Below are 14,439 nucleotides of genomic sequence, written 5' to 3' on the forward strand. Positions count from 1 at the left end.
CTGCCTACTTGTGATCTCTTGTCTGTCAAATAAATAAATAAAATCTTTTAAAAAAGAAAAGAAAAGAAAAACAGGGCTTATTTGCCTTTATTTTCCTCACCTCCTATTTATTACTCAACCCAATACAATTTGGTCTCCACCTTCATCACTCCAGTGACCCTACTTTCACTGATGTCACCAATGATCTGAGTGCCAAATCCAATAAGTTCTTTTCTGTCCTTACCACACTTGACCTTTCTACCCCACTTGACATAATTTCCTCCCTCTGCCTTCAAACTCTCTTCTCTAAGGTCCTGTCCACATATTTTATTGGTTGTCCATTTACCTTCCTCACTTCCTCAATTTTCTTCCAAGACTCCACTGCCATTAGTCACAACTTTAACTGTTAGTGTTCTTCAAGGCTCCTTCCTCAGGCTTCAACTTTTCAGTTTCAAAATGAACCTCAGATGACTCAATCCATTACTTCAACTACAGCGTATATACTGTTGATTCACAAATGTCTCTCCAGCCTCAAATTCTCTCTCCAATTCCAACCTCATACACCCAACATCCTTTCAGGCATTTCCTATGTAGTTCCATAGGTACTTCAAATTCAACCAGCCTAGAACCAAACACCTCACCTTTATTTCCAAACACACAACTTTCTTTATTCCCCAACTCATCAATAACATGACCATCCACCCTGGTATGGAATCCAGAAAACCAGGAGTCATCCAAAAGCTCATCCCTCTCAGCACTATTCATTCTCTCTCTCTCTCTCTCTTTCTCTCTCACATGAGTGTACACACACACACACACCCTCAAATTCTAAGTGGTTCTTCCTGCTAAATTTCTCTTGAATCTGTCCATCCCTGTGACTTGCAGGACCATTTCAGAGCTTACATCTTACTTAGATTATATTGACTGCCCTTAAACTGGACTCCCTGATTCCAGTCTATTTTGCAATCCAGTTCCCAATTTGTCACAAGGGATCTTGGATTTATTTATTTATTTAAAGATTTTGTTCATTTATTTGACAGAGAGAGAGAAATCACAAGTAGGCAGAGAGGCAGGAGGGGGTTGGGAGGGGCGGGAAGCAGGCTCCCCGCTGAGTGGAGAGCCCAATGTGGGGTTCGATCCCAGGACCCTGAGATCATGACCTGAGCCGAAGGCAGAGGCTTAACCCACTGAGCCACCCAGTCACCCTGCAAGTGCCTCAGTCGGTTTAGCATCCGCTTTCAGCTCTGGTCATGATCCCAGGTACCTGGAATGGAGTCCTTCATTGGGCTCCTTGCTCAGCAGGGAGGCTGCTTCTCCCTCATCTTCCCACCTGCCCTGTTCATCCTCTCTCTCTCTCAAATAAATAAAATCTTTAAGAAACAAACAAGCCTGGATTTTTTACTGGGGGAGGAGTGGGGGTGGGCCCATAACCCCCATGTTGTTCAAGGATTAACTGTATTTTTTTGTAATGAATAATAAAACATGAACTCTTTAAGGATAAGGACAATGTCACTTTTTTTTTTTTTTTTAAGTTTCTTTGGCATATAACACAATATCTAACAAATGGGCACTTAATAAAGAGCTGAGTGAATGAATGAGTTGGGTCTTTTCATAAATTTTCTTGATATTAGGAATTTGGAAGCAGTTCTATAAACCTCACTTGAAGATCCCTCTTTCTATTATAAAAATACAGAAGAACAAGAAGCTAAGAGAAGATCTTCTAACAGAGACCCATTCTAGGAAGAAAACATGTAAGTGACACTTTAAACACAGACCAATAATAAACAGATAAGTTTTCTTATTTCTAAGCTAATACTATACGATAGGCTTGCAGTACACCAAAGCAGCCTAAATAAAAGAACTCAATCTGTGTTAAGTGAAAAAAGCTGGGCTGGTAAAGTCAAACAGTGGCAAGTGAGTTCCTATAATTATTTTCTTTTTTCTTCTTTTTTTACCTTCTCCCCTCTCCCTGTAATTCTTTTTTTTTTTTTTTTCTTATTTTTAAAGATTTATTTTAGGGGCACCTGAGTGGCTCAGTGGGTTAAGCCTCTGCCTTCGGCTTGGGTCATGATCTCAGGGTCCCATGTCGGGCTCTCTGCTCAGTGGGGAGCCTGCTTCCTCCTCTCTCTCTCTCTCTGCCTGCCTCTGCCTACTTGTGATCTCTGTCAAATAAATGAATAAATTCTTTAAAAAAAAAAAAAAAAGATTTTTTTTAGAGAGAAATAAAGAGAAGGAGAGCATAAGGAAGAAGAATAGAGAAAAGCAAACCTGAGCCAAAGGCAAACATACAACCAACTGAGCCAACTGGGTGTCCCCTCTCTGTAATTCCTCCCTGAAAATCTACCATCTTTTCAGGGGGCCTCATTTGGCAGAATGCCTTTACTGTGGGCATTGAGCAAAACACAAGTCAACAATAAAGGATAAGATGAAACAGAACAGAATCTTGTGGCCTAGAACACATGGATCTGAATAGATCCTATGTCTGTTTCCAGCCAGTCCACTAAACTGAAAAGACAACTGCCATTTCCCAACCAAGACACAGAAAAGCAGTTATGAAAGCAATGTTAATTCCAAAGAGAAAAAAGGAAGAAAATAGAGCTCACAGGAATAAAGCAGCATTTTTCAGAGCCAACATTAACTTCAATGCTGTTGTGTTACTTAACAGCACTGGAGAACATTATTTAGAACCTAGTAATTTGATCACGTTTAACACAGACTGTCCTTCTATGAGACAGGCTATACTTGCTGACTGTGGCCACCAAGCTGGTATAAATAGAACTCAGCTACATGGAAAGTGTGCTCAATATCTACAGATACCTCTTTGTCCCTCTTCTGTATTGTTCAGATTTCCTTTTATTATTTTGAGAGAGAGAAAGCATGTTGAGAGCATGAGAAGGGGGGAGGGTCAGAGAGAAAAGGAGGAGCAGACTCCCTGATGAACAAGGAAGCCCAATGTGGGGCTTGATCCCAGGATCCTGGGATCATGCCCTGAGCCAAAGGCAGCACTTAACTGACTGAGCCACCAAGGCACCCCCCTTTCCTGTATTATTAACTAAATATAGGTGAAGTAAAATACTGAAACTAGCTTAAGAATCCATTAAATGGAGCTTCAGTCTCAAGTGTCCATACTTTTTTTTAAGATTTTATTTATTTATTTGAGAGAGTTGAACAGACAGATAGTGAGAGAAAGCATGAGCGGGGAGGAGAGGGAGAAGCAGACTCCCTCAGAGTAGGGAGCCCGACACCTCACTCAATCCCAGGACCGTAAAATCATGACCTGTGCAGAAGGCAGACACTTAACCGAAGTGTCCACATTTTAAATCATCAGATCTATCACAAAGAATTATTGTACCTAACTTTTTAAGAGATACCTCCAAAAGTTAAGTTTTCCTCTACCCTAAAAGGAAGCAGACTATCAACTCCATTCTACATACAAAGACAATGATTCAGTCCAATTATTGAGATTAAACTCAGAAAAGCGTCAGAGAACTTTAAACAGGATTAAAAATTCAGAGTTTTAAACAGTGGCTTTGATTTGACTTCTCATAAAGCCTATACAGAAATGAAACAGATTTGTGTTCTTTCAATAGTCCTATCTCGGGGTGCCTGGGTGGCTCAGTGGGTTAAAGCCTCTGCCTTCAGCTCAGGTCATGATCCCAGGGTCCTGGGATGGAGCCCCACATCGCATTGGGCTCTCTGCTCAGCGGGGAGCCTGCTTCCTCCTCTCTCTCTGCCTGCTTCTCTGCCTACTTGTGATAAATAAAAAAGTCCTATCTTGTTGGTCAAATATACATAATTTTCAGCCATCACAGTCATTCAAAAAGAAAAAAAATATTTCTGCCTTACCATAAAGGAAAAATACTGCAAGCATAAAACCCTATTTTGACTTCATAACAAAAATACTGACAGGATGGAGAGTAAAACACAAAGATAAATTTTAAACCAAGTAACTCTGAAGGGAAAATAAAAAGATTGGAAAGGGGGTAAGTAATATAAGGCTGAAGATATATGATAATACGAAAGGTAAAACTTTGATGTTACTAGCTAAAAGGGTAAAAATGTAGCTCAGGGTTTCAGTTACTGGTCTTAGAATAGCTCTGGTCCAAATCTAGACTCAAACAATGTTCTCTTGGGAATGGCATTAACGAGGAGAGGCAAAACAACTGGTAACAGCACAATCTAGAACATATACCTCTAGAACATATGCCTCAAATCATCTAGTTTCTTTCTTTCCTTCTCTTCCTTACAGTTAGTAAAGGAATAAGACAAAAATCACATGTTTTAGAGAGCTCTTTTGGCACAAGAGAGATCACGATACTAGCAAATTTAACTTCAGTGTGAGCAGAAACTCAGAATGGAATACAAAGAGAGAAATATGGTAAGGTAAAGACAAAAGGGAACCCAGCATTATGGAAACTGGTTCAAAACACACAGACAAAATAAGAGCTTTAGGATGCCTTGAAAGGGTTCCAGAACATGATACCCAAACCAGTGAAGGTTTTTGTTTTTGCTGTTTTGGGGAAGAGAGGCATTCAGGGAAAACAATGCTTTAGCCAAGGCAGCAAGGTGAGAGAACAGGGAGGGTGAAAGAACAAGTAATTCATCTATAGCTGATGCCTAAGCCTGAAAGCAAAAGAAAGACAGCAAAATATAAGGCAGATGAGGTTAAAACACTCAGGTTAAAAAAAAACAAAACAAAAAACAACCTCTGTACTGGGAGCAAACAGAAGACATTAAAAGGTTATAAGCAGCAGAAAATAATAGATTTTAATCTTCTCTCAGCTGAAGGGTACATAACTAAATGAAAGATTAGGAAAAGCAAGACTAGGACAGGAAGGCCAGTTAAAGCCCATCACAGTTTCTGGGATGAGAGAGAATGGTCTCCTGAACTAAGAAAGTGGTGACGCTGATGGAGAGAAATGGAAAGATTCAAGACAGACTGAGGAGGTTAAAAGTCTACATAACTTGGGGCACCTGGGTGGCTCAGTGGGTTAAGCCGCTGCCTTCGGCTCAGGTCATTGATCTCAGGGTCCTGGGATCGAGTCCCGCATCGCCTGCTTCTCTCTCTCTCTGCCTGTCTCTCCATCTACTTGTGATTTCTGTCAAATAAATAAATAAAATCTTTAAAAATAAAAAATAAATAAAAAATTAAAAAGTCTACATAACTTAAAATTACTGGGTGTTAAAGAGTAAGGACTCAAGTCTAACACCGAGGTTTCTTGGCTTATGCACCTGGGTGGTATCATTAACAGGAAAGAAGAACTCCGAGGAAAAAATTTCCATGGTAAAAGTATTTTTGCTTTAGTTATGCTGAATCTAGGAAACTAGGTGGCAATCAAATGGAGATACTGAAGAGACTACTGAAGAAATGAGCCTAGAGCTCAGGCAAGACATCAGAACTGGAGACAGAGACTCACAAGTTGTCAGCTTATAGTAATAGATGCTAAATAAAGCCATCAGGGTCTATGAGACTGACTGCCTGTGTAGAGCAAGGTTTTTCTAAATGTCATCCAAGACAACTGACCAGAGACATCAGAAACACTTGGAATGTTTGCTAAAGTACGAATTCCATCCCAAACCTACTAAACCAAAATTTCTGCAGATAACACCCAAGAATCCACATTTCATTCATTCAACATATATGTACTGCGTGACTATTCTAGGCCTTAGAAACACAGCAGTTACCAAATAAAAAAGGTCCCTGTTCTCATAGGGCTTAAGTTCTAGGTGTGAAGCAGACTACAGACAAGAAAACAAACAAGATAACTTAAGACAGTGGTAAGTGCTATGGAGATAATAAACAGAAGAATGTGATAAAGCACAAGGGGGAGGTTAATTATTTTGTATAGGTGGTCAGGGTAGGTCTATGAAGGAAGCATCTGAGTCAAGACTTGAAAAATAAGAAGTAAGGCAGGTGAAGATCTGGGAGAATAACATTTCAGGCAGAAGGAATTATAAGTACAAAGGCCTTGGGGCAGAAAAAAGCCACTATGGCTACAGTGTAGTAAGAACAGTTAAGTGTAATACAAGTTAGGTTAGAGAGGTTAGCGGGGCCAGATCATGAAGACTTTTGTAAGCCACACTCAACAAATTCTCCAAAGCAGTGTTTACGCCATTAAAGTTTAAGAATGAGAGGGGCGCCTGGGTGGCTCAGTGTGTTGAGCCTCTGCCTTAGGCTCAGGCCATGATCCCAGGGTCCTGGGATCGAGCCCCACATCAGGCTCTCTGCTTGGCGGGGAGCCTGCTTCTCTCTCTCTTTCTGCCTGCCTCTCTGCCTACTTGTGATATATTCTCTCTCTCTCTCTCTCTCTCTCTCTCTCTCTCTGTAAAATAAATAAATAAATCTTTTTTAAAAAAATAAATAAAGTTTAAGAATGAGAGAGAGGCAGAATTCAACTGAAATCTTAAGGAAAACACACACTAAGAAATGAAAAGGAGAAAAGGAGCCAGGAATCCAAGTGGAAAAGAAATTAGTGTCACTGAAACATTTCAATTTCAAGAGAGGGGGGTCAACACAAATGCTGCAAAAAAACTGAATAAAATAAGGATAAAAAGGATGAATAAGGTCTACCATGTTCTTCCCATTGATTTTGATGGCTGCTGGGCCACCTCCACCAACAGCATTAGAAACAGTAAGTGCCCACTCCTTGTGCAGGTATATATTCACCCGCTACCTACCCACATTATTTCCTGGAAGTTATCAGCTGATTACTGTCCTAGATTTTCTTCTTCCCTTTTCCCAAAGAATCACAGGGGAAGAGTTAGTAAAAAGAACAATTTGTGAATATAGGGAAAAATTGTATTTCAAATATATTAATTATTAAATTTCAATTGTCACTGCCTTGATTACTTTCCTCCTAATTCTCTGTTATGAAACTAATAGAAGCTTTCACAAGTCTAATCCAACTAGTTCTCCAAAGGACAAAGAATAACCTAATGCCCATAAGGCTGATCACATGCCAAAACCATGCATAAATTCTTACAACTGACATATGCAACAAAAACACTGCCCCCACAAAAAACCTGAACTATATAACTTGGAAAATTTGGTCATTTAATATAATGTTGACACCACTTTAATTCCAATGAGCTTTTAGGAAAGAGAAAGTACTTTGCAGGTATGAATATGATTTTGATTATTAGTAGTAATAAATACTGCAGCACAAATATTATCAACATAAAATAGGCCAAAAGCAACCACACAAGAAAGATAACAAAGTGGTAAAACAAACCAGTTAATATACTTAAAACAGTCTATCTGTATTCTGTACATCAGACAAGAACTGCATAGAAGACTAGTATCGACAGGGGCACTTAGGTGCTTCAGCGGCCTGAGCATCTGCCTTAAGCTCAGGTCATGATCCCCGGAAGCCCCGCATTGGGCTCTCTGCTCTGTGGGGAGGCTGCTTCTCCCTCTCCCTCTGCCCTACACTAAGCCCCTGCTCTTGCACTCACTCGCTCTCAAATAAAATCTTTAAAAAAAATCTTTTTTTGTTTTAAAGAAGACTAATAACAAGAGCAAAATTATCTTTAAAAAAATCTAAATAGAATAGGTAGAATAGACAGCTAAATAGCTGACCAAAACTTGACCAGCTTTTCTTCTCCCACTACCGACTCACAATTAATAAATACCAATTAGAAATAAACTGTGTTCGGGGCACCTGGGTGGCTCAGTCATTGGGTGTCTGCCTTTAGCTCAGGTCATGATCTCAGGGTCCTGGGATCGAGCCCCGCATCGGGCTCCCTGCTCTGCGGGAAGCCTGCTTCTCCCTCTGCCACTTCCCCTGCTTGTGTTCCCTCTCTCTCTCTCTGTGTCAAATAAATAAATAAATAAAATCTTAAAAAAAAAAAAAAAACTACGTTCTTTTAAAACCTGCTAATGCTTCATTTATTCTTATATTCTAGCTCTATAGGATAAGGACTTAAGCTGAGATCTTTCAGAACCTTTGATGAAACTATAGTTTTTAACTTGCCTGAAGAAGTTTTTGAGATATTCAATAGGGAAAAAAAAATAGCTGTACATAGTATTAACAGCTATAGAAAAATGGGAGAATCAGAAAAATAGAAGAATCAGAACATTGGTCTCAGGGAAGAAAGGTTACAGAACACTTAACAAGTTTCACTTTTTTCCCAAAAAAATACCCCCAAATGACGGCAAATTGTTTCCCAGGAAAAACAAAACTCTTTGACAATTTAGAAAACTCAGAGTGTGACAAGTAAGCAAGCAATTAAAAGGAATGAAAGATTTTTGATGCTTTTTTGGTTAACAAACTGAGGAATAGAATAAAATGAGTCCTTAAAAAATACCAGAAGTGTTTTGGAGACATGACTACCTGAGGATTTTGCACCTTTTTTCTCATCTCTCCTGGGGTTCCCAATTGGGTAAGTTCTTTTTTTTTTTTTTTTAAAGCAAAGGAAAGTACTCTGGGAAATTAACTTTCAAAATTAGAAAAGTAGAAACAGCTTTCCCAGCATAGGCTCAAACTGAAAAACTCACAAGAGACCCTGAAGAAAAGCAAAAGAATACCTGGATTTAGGAAGCATCCCAGAATCTTTCCTATCATACTTCTCAAGTGAAAATGATGAAATCACACAGACTATTCTAATTAAGAGCTTTTAACATCAATTTTCTTTTTTTTTTTTTAGCTTTTTTTATTTATTTGAGAGAGAGCAAGAATGAGAAATAGAGAAAGCATGAGAAGGGGGAAGGTCAGAGGGAGAAGCTGACTCCCTGCCGAGCAGGGAGCCTATGTGGGATTCGATCCCGGGACTCCAGGATCATCACCCGAGCTGAAGGCAGTCACTTAACCGACTGAGCCACCCAGGCACCCCAATTAACATCAATTTTCTTTTAAGATTTTATTTATTTGAGAGAACAAGCAACCATGGGGGACAGGGAAACACCCATTGAGCAGGGAGCCCAATATGGGGCTCGATCCCAGGACCCTGGGATCATGAGACCCACATCGGGCTAGAGCTGCTCAGTGGGGAGCCTGCTTTCTCCTCTCTCTCTCTCTGCCTGCCTCTCCACCTACTTGTGATCTCTCTCTGTCAAATAAATAAAATCTTTAAAAAAAAAAAAAAAAAGAAAAGAAATCTTTCCTATCTCTGTTTTCAGAAATAAATTCAAAGCTAGGAAGTAATGGACAAACTTCACTGGAAAGATGGAACACGTGCTAAACTGCTAAATCAGCAACCATGGGGGCACCTAGATGGCTCAGTCAGTTAAGTATCTGCCTTCAGCTCAGGTCATGATCCTGGAGTCTTCTGCTGCCCCTCACCCCACTCATGCTCTCTCTCTCTCTCTCTTGCTCTTGCTCTTTCTTTCAAATAAATAAATAAATCTTTAGAACAAAAATAAATAAAATAAAACTAGCAATCGTGGTAAGAACAAAAGTTAACCAACCACTAAAAGACTATTAAGCAAAATGTTTTCTACACAGAGAGTAAGGATACAGCTGGAGGAAAATACTGAGGCCATGGTGTATGAAGGTCTCTAAAATTAGACCCACCAACTGTATTCATGCACACACATTCAAGCCATGAGTCCAGTTATTTTTCCTACTTGCAAATTGGGAGCACATTTCACACAAGGACACTCGGAGTCCCTTATCCAAGGAGGCACAGAGAATCCTTAAAAAACAAACAAACAACAGCATACAGTTTCACAAAATTCTCTCCTCCTGAACTTTCTGAAATCATGCAACCAAAAGGCAACACTTTTTAATCCCTTCTTCAAAATACGCTTTTTCCTGAAAACTTTCCTTGAGTTCATGAAAAGATCTGGCACAGGAATAAGCACTGCATCATTCAGAAATCATTACCTACACTTTGTAGTAATTTTTGTCAGTATTCAGGTTTATCTATCAGAGGTGAGAATGTGGTTTAAGTATCTCTGGAGCATGAGAAAGACTTCCTAGAAATTGTGAGGAAGGATTTAAAAGGGGACAACAGGAGTGCCTGGGTGGCTCAGTGGGTTAAAGCCTCTGCCTTCTGCTCAGGTCATGATCCCAGAGTCCTGGGATCAAGCCCCACACATGGGGCTCTCTGCTCCTCGGGGAGCCTGCTTCCCCCCCGGCACCCCGCCTGCCTCTCTGCCTACTTGTGATCTCTGTCTGTCAAATAAATAAATAAAATCTTTTAAAAAAAAAATCTACTCTTAATAAAAAAATAAAAGGGGACAACAGAAGTTTAATAGAAGTATTTATCAATCTACCTATATTACGTCAGAAATTATTCACAAAATAAGAACTACTAATATATCTCTGATTTTGTCACTTCTTTACACTAATATCCAACCACATCCAACAGATACAAGATCCCCAATTTTTCCACCCTCCCACAAACTGTTCTCTAATAGCCCTGGCAGCTTTCAATGTCCTGGCAAAGGTTTAACGAAAAACTTAAAGCTTTGCCACCAGCATTTCCACAAAGTGTTAAAACCCCTCTCTCACCCCTCTTACCTTCCTAAGCTGGAGAACAGTGGCCAGGACTGCCACAAAGAGAAACCTCATCTAGGCGACTCTAGCCAAAAGGCCAACAAAGGTAACAAATGCACCAACCAAGAAATGAGAAAGGAAGAAATAAATGAGGGATAATCCACAGAACTCAGGCAGGCCTGCTCCTTTTTTCCTCAGACTTAATACAGAATTTAGTTGCTAAAAATGCCCCCCCCCAAATGGATGGGGGGGGGGATCAGAAGTTCCCAGAATGAACCACTCCATCATTGTTAGAGAAAGCTATTCTCATAGTTTTTTTAACTCAACTGGCTCCACATGAATGGGGGGGGGGGGAATATAACCCATACAGCCCACACTGTAAATATTAACATCTTCAGTCTCTGAAAAATTCAAAGGGGAACTAGCCTGTTCAGTGCCTTGGGGCCAAAGAGGTAAGGATGGTAATAGCTGTCTCATCAGGGAAATGAACACACATCAAGGGAAGGGCCTGATGCAGGAGGTAAAAATTCTAGTCACATGAGAGTTTAAAACAATCTTCGTCTAGGACCACCAACACCAAAGATCCCCTGTGCTTCACCCCCTCTGCCTTAGAAGTGCTTCTCTTCAATGAACTGAAAGTACAAGACTTCTGTCAAAAAGAGAAATGCAGCAAAAAACGACAGAAAAAGAATCTCAAATTTTTCCAATGAGTACCTCACAAAATCTTAGTGATAATTCATTCCGCACTTACAAGGACAACCAATAATGACCAAAATTCATAACAAGGAGAAAACTGCTGAGCATCCAATGCATGGCAACTTCTATGCTAAGTGCTGAGGACATAGCAATTAACAAACAAGCCTATTTATTCTCATTAGGCTTACTTTCTAGTGGGGGACACCAAACATAGTAGGTATGTTATAGGTTGCTAAGGGTAAGGAAAAAAATAAAGCAGAAAAGTAGGATAGAGAATTATGTAAAGGGGGGGTTGCGATTTAAATAACCAAGGAAATGTCACTGTTTGAGTGACAGTTGAATAAAGAACTGAAAGAGATGAGGGGACAAAGTTATGCGTTTTTATAATGAAAAAGTAATCCAGGAAGATCTGGGGAGTAAATGCATAGCCCCTGAGGCAGAAGTGAGCCTGGTATGCTCAAGGAAGGGCTAGGAGATCATAGGAGTATGTTGAGGAGGAAAGGGTGTTACAGATCTAGGGCTTTGAAGGCAATTGTAAAGTCTTTGGTTTTTGTTCTGAAAAAGCAAGGAAGCTATTTCCCCTTCAGACTCTTTTCCATTAAAAAATATCAGGCACCCTATTTTTACATACACAAGTTTTTAAAATATTTGCTTTAAATTGTGGTATTGGGGTGCCTGGGTGTCTCAGGCGGTTCAGTGTCTGCCTTTGGCTCAGGTCATGATCTCAGGGTCCTGGGATGGAGACCTGCAATGCATGAGCCCCGCAGTGGATCAGGCTCCCTACTCAATGGGGATTGCTGCTTTTCTCTCTCTCCCTCTGCTCCTCCCCCTGGCTCATGCTCTCTCTCTCCCTAAATAAATAAATAAAATCTTTAAAATAAATAAATTGTAGAGATCTACAATATAGATCCACAGTAGATGCAAAGACAGCTGGAACTGCAACTCTGAAATTTAACTTTTGCTGACAGTTCATCAGACATTTCACAAAGATTCTCTGTCCTCTCAACCCTATGGTAAACAGCAATGGGGGAAGAAAAATACAACTATAAAGTGAACCTAATTAACCTAACCTACCACCTGGCACCCTATTTAAGTCATTTTTATCTTGAAGCTTCCACAAAGGGGGAAAAAGGAAATATTGGAGAAAGGAAATGGGGGAGGCAGGGAGCATGAGAATAAAGAGGAGCCACTAACAACTAATTCAAGTGCCAATTTGACTATCCAAAAATACAATAAAATGCTAGGAATGTGTAATATTCCAGAAGTAGAACCCGTCACCTCCTTCTTCCCCAGTCTCCATGTGACCACCAACATCAGACAGAACTCAGGCTTCTCTATTTCAGTTAAGTCTATTTGAAAAAGATTTATACAAGAACATTCATCCAACTGGGATCTGAATTTAAATTTTCCCACACCAACAAAACACGACTGGGAAAGCGATCTGAACACCCACGCTTATAACAGCATTACTGTCGTTGGCAAAGACAGGAAAACAACCTAAATGTCCATAGATGAATGAATGGATAAAGTTGTGGGGTGTGTGTGTGTGTGTGTGTATACATATAAAACACACATATAATGGAATATTAGTCAGCAATAAAAAAGGAGGAAATTCTACCATTTGTGACAACATGGATAGGCCTGGAAGGCATGTAAGTCAGAGAAAGACAAACAGTATACAATATCACTTATGTGTGGCATCTAAATAAACAAATGAAAAATCAAACACCATGCTCATAGAAAAAGAGATCAGACTTGTCCTTACCAGAGGCAGAGGGTAAGGTAAGGGGGAACTGCAGGAAGGTGGACAAAAGGCACAAATTTTGTTATAAGTAAGTAGGAGGGATGTAATGTACAACATGATGACTATGGGTTGCCACTGCTATGTGATTTATAGGAAAGTTGATAGAATAAATCCTGAGTTCTCATCACACAGACATTTTTTCTTTCCTTTTTTTTCCTTTTTGTTTCTATACAAGAACGATGGATATTAGCTGAACCTATTTCAACAATCATTTTACAAAATATGTAAATCAAACCATCACGCTGTGTGCCTGAAACATAAACAGTAATGTATGCCAACTACTTCTCAATAAACCTGGAAAACATGTGTCATCATTATCCAAGAACAATTCACTGAGTGAACGAATAATTATTCTGCGGAGTCACCAAAATAAGTAAGAGTTTTAAGAGGCTCAAGTGTGAGTTATGAGCCTAATGTAGGCCCAACTTTTAAGCTCCAGAAACATCTCCCTGTATGTTCCAACTCGGATCCCAGCACGACTTGAAACGCTTCAACACGTTTCCCTCCGTTTTTCCAGGGCTCCAAGGTAAACGGAAACCCAAGAAACACATGGAGCTAGTCACCCCCAAGCACTACAAGAGCTCAACAGTTCTTAGGTCCCACCACACAGGCCACAGGTGGCGCCAGCCCCCCCCGCCCTCTGTCCCGTGCCCCCACTCCCCCGCTTCTCGCCTGCGCTCCCCGCACACACTCGGGGCGTCTCGGGCCTCGGGGCCGTCCTTCACGGTGGGTTCCGGCCCTGACCCACTATCCCCAGGCCCGGGTAGCTCCAGCGCGAGGAACCCGGGTCTGGGGGCCGCCGCCCGCCAGCCCGCGCGGCCGCCACGCCCCCTGCCCACGGGCCGCCCGCGCCGCCCGCCCCCTTGGCCGGGAGGTGGCCTCACCTAACGCGGGCCGTAGCCGGGACGGCGCCCGCGTCTCCGCCCGCCGCCCGGGCCCACGGCCGCTCGGCTACGGCTCGGCCCCGACGGCCGGCGGCGGCGCGCTTCTGGGGGCGGGCTCTTCTCGGCGGGGGTTTCCCCCGGACCTAGGCGGGGGAGCAGGGGGGACTGGGGCGGGGGAGGGGAAAGGGGCTTGGGAAGGAAGGGGGAGAGGGGGAAAAAAGGGGGGAACCAAACCCGGAAAGGGAGAAAAGGGGGGAGGGGGAAAATCAGAAGGGGAAGAAAGGCCCTGAGTCCGCCCCCCGCTGCGGCCTGCGCGCTACGTCACCACGTCCGGCGTAGTCGTCAGCGCGTCCTGCGCCCCGCGCGTCTCTGCTTCCTCTGTGTCTCTCGGCTGCTGCAGACGCCCCCTATCTAGGCACGCACTCGCTCCGACTACCCACACGTTCTCCTCTCCCGCGCACTTGCACGGACCACCACACTCTATATGTCTCGCTCCCTCTGTCGCTCCCTCCGCGTTACCTGTGCCTCAAGCCAGCAACCCTGATCCACTGCGATCCCCTCAGTCCCCCTTAAGTCCATCAGGCCTGTAAGAGTCACCCAAGATTTAAACATAATACTAATTACTATAGAGTAATTT

General features: G+C 41.8%; 1 protein-coding gene across 18 annotated transcripts in view; it reads right to left on the reverse strand.

Moving 5' to 3' along the window:
- R3HDM2 (R3H domain containing 2) overlaps positions 1-14,026 on the reverse strand; it is a 162,630-nt gene extending 148,604 nt beyond the window's left edge. For 4 of the 18 annotated variants that reach the window (XM_059403496.1, XM_059403495.1, XM_059403498.1 and 1 more), the window contains exon 1: positions 13,803-14,026. The gene's annotated coding sequence lies outside the window, so the exon portion shown is untranslated. The remainder of the gene's footprint in view (positions 1-13,802) is intronic. The other 14 variants (XM_059403504.1, XM_059403505.1, XM_059403506.1 and 11 more) reach the window with 5 other exon arrangements.
- Positions 14,027-14,439: the final 413 nt, after the last annotated feature.

Source organism: Mustela nigripes, chromosome 6 (genome assembly GCF_022355385.1).
Source record: "Mustela nigripes isolate SB6536 chromosome 6, MUSNIG.SB6536, whole genome shotgun sequence".
NCBI classification, from domain to species: Eukaryota; Metazoa; Chordata; class Mammalia; order Carnivora; family Mustelidae; genus Mustela; species Mustela nigripes.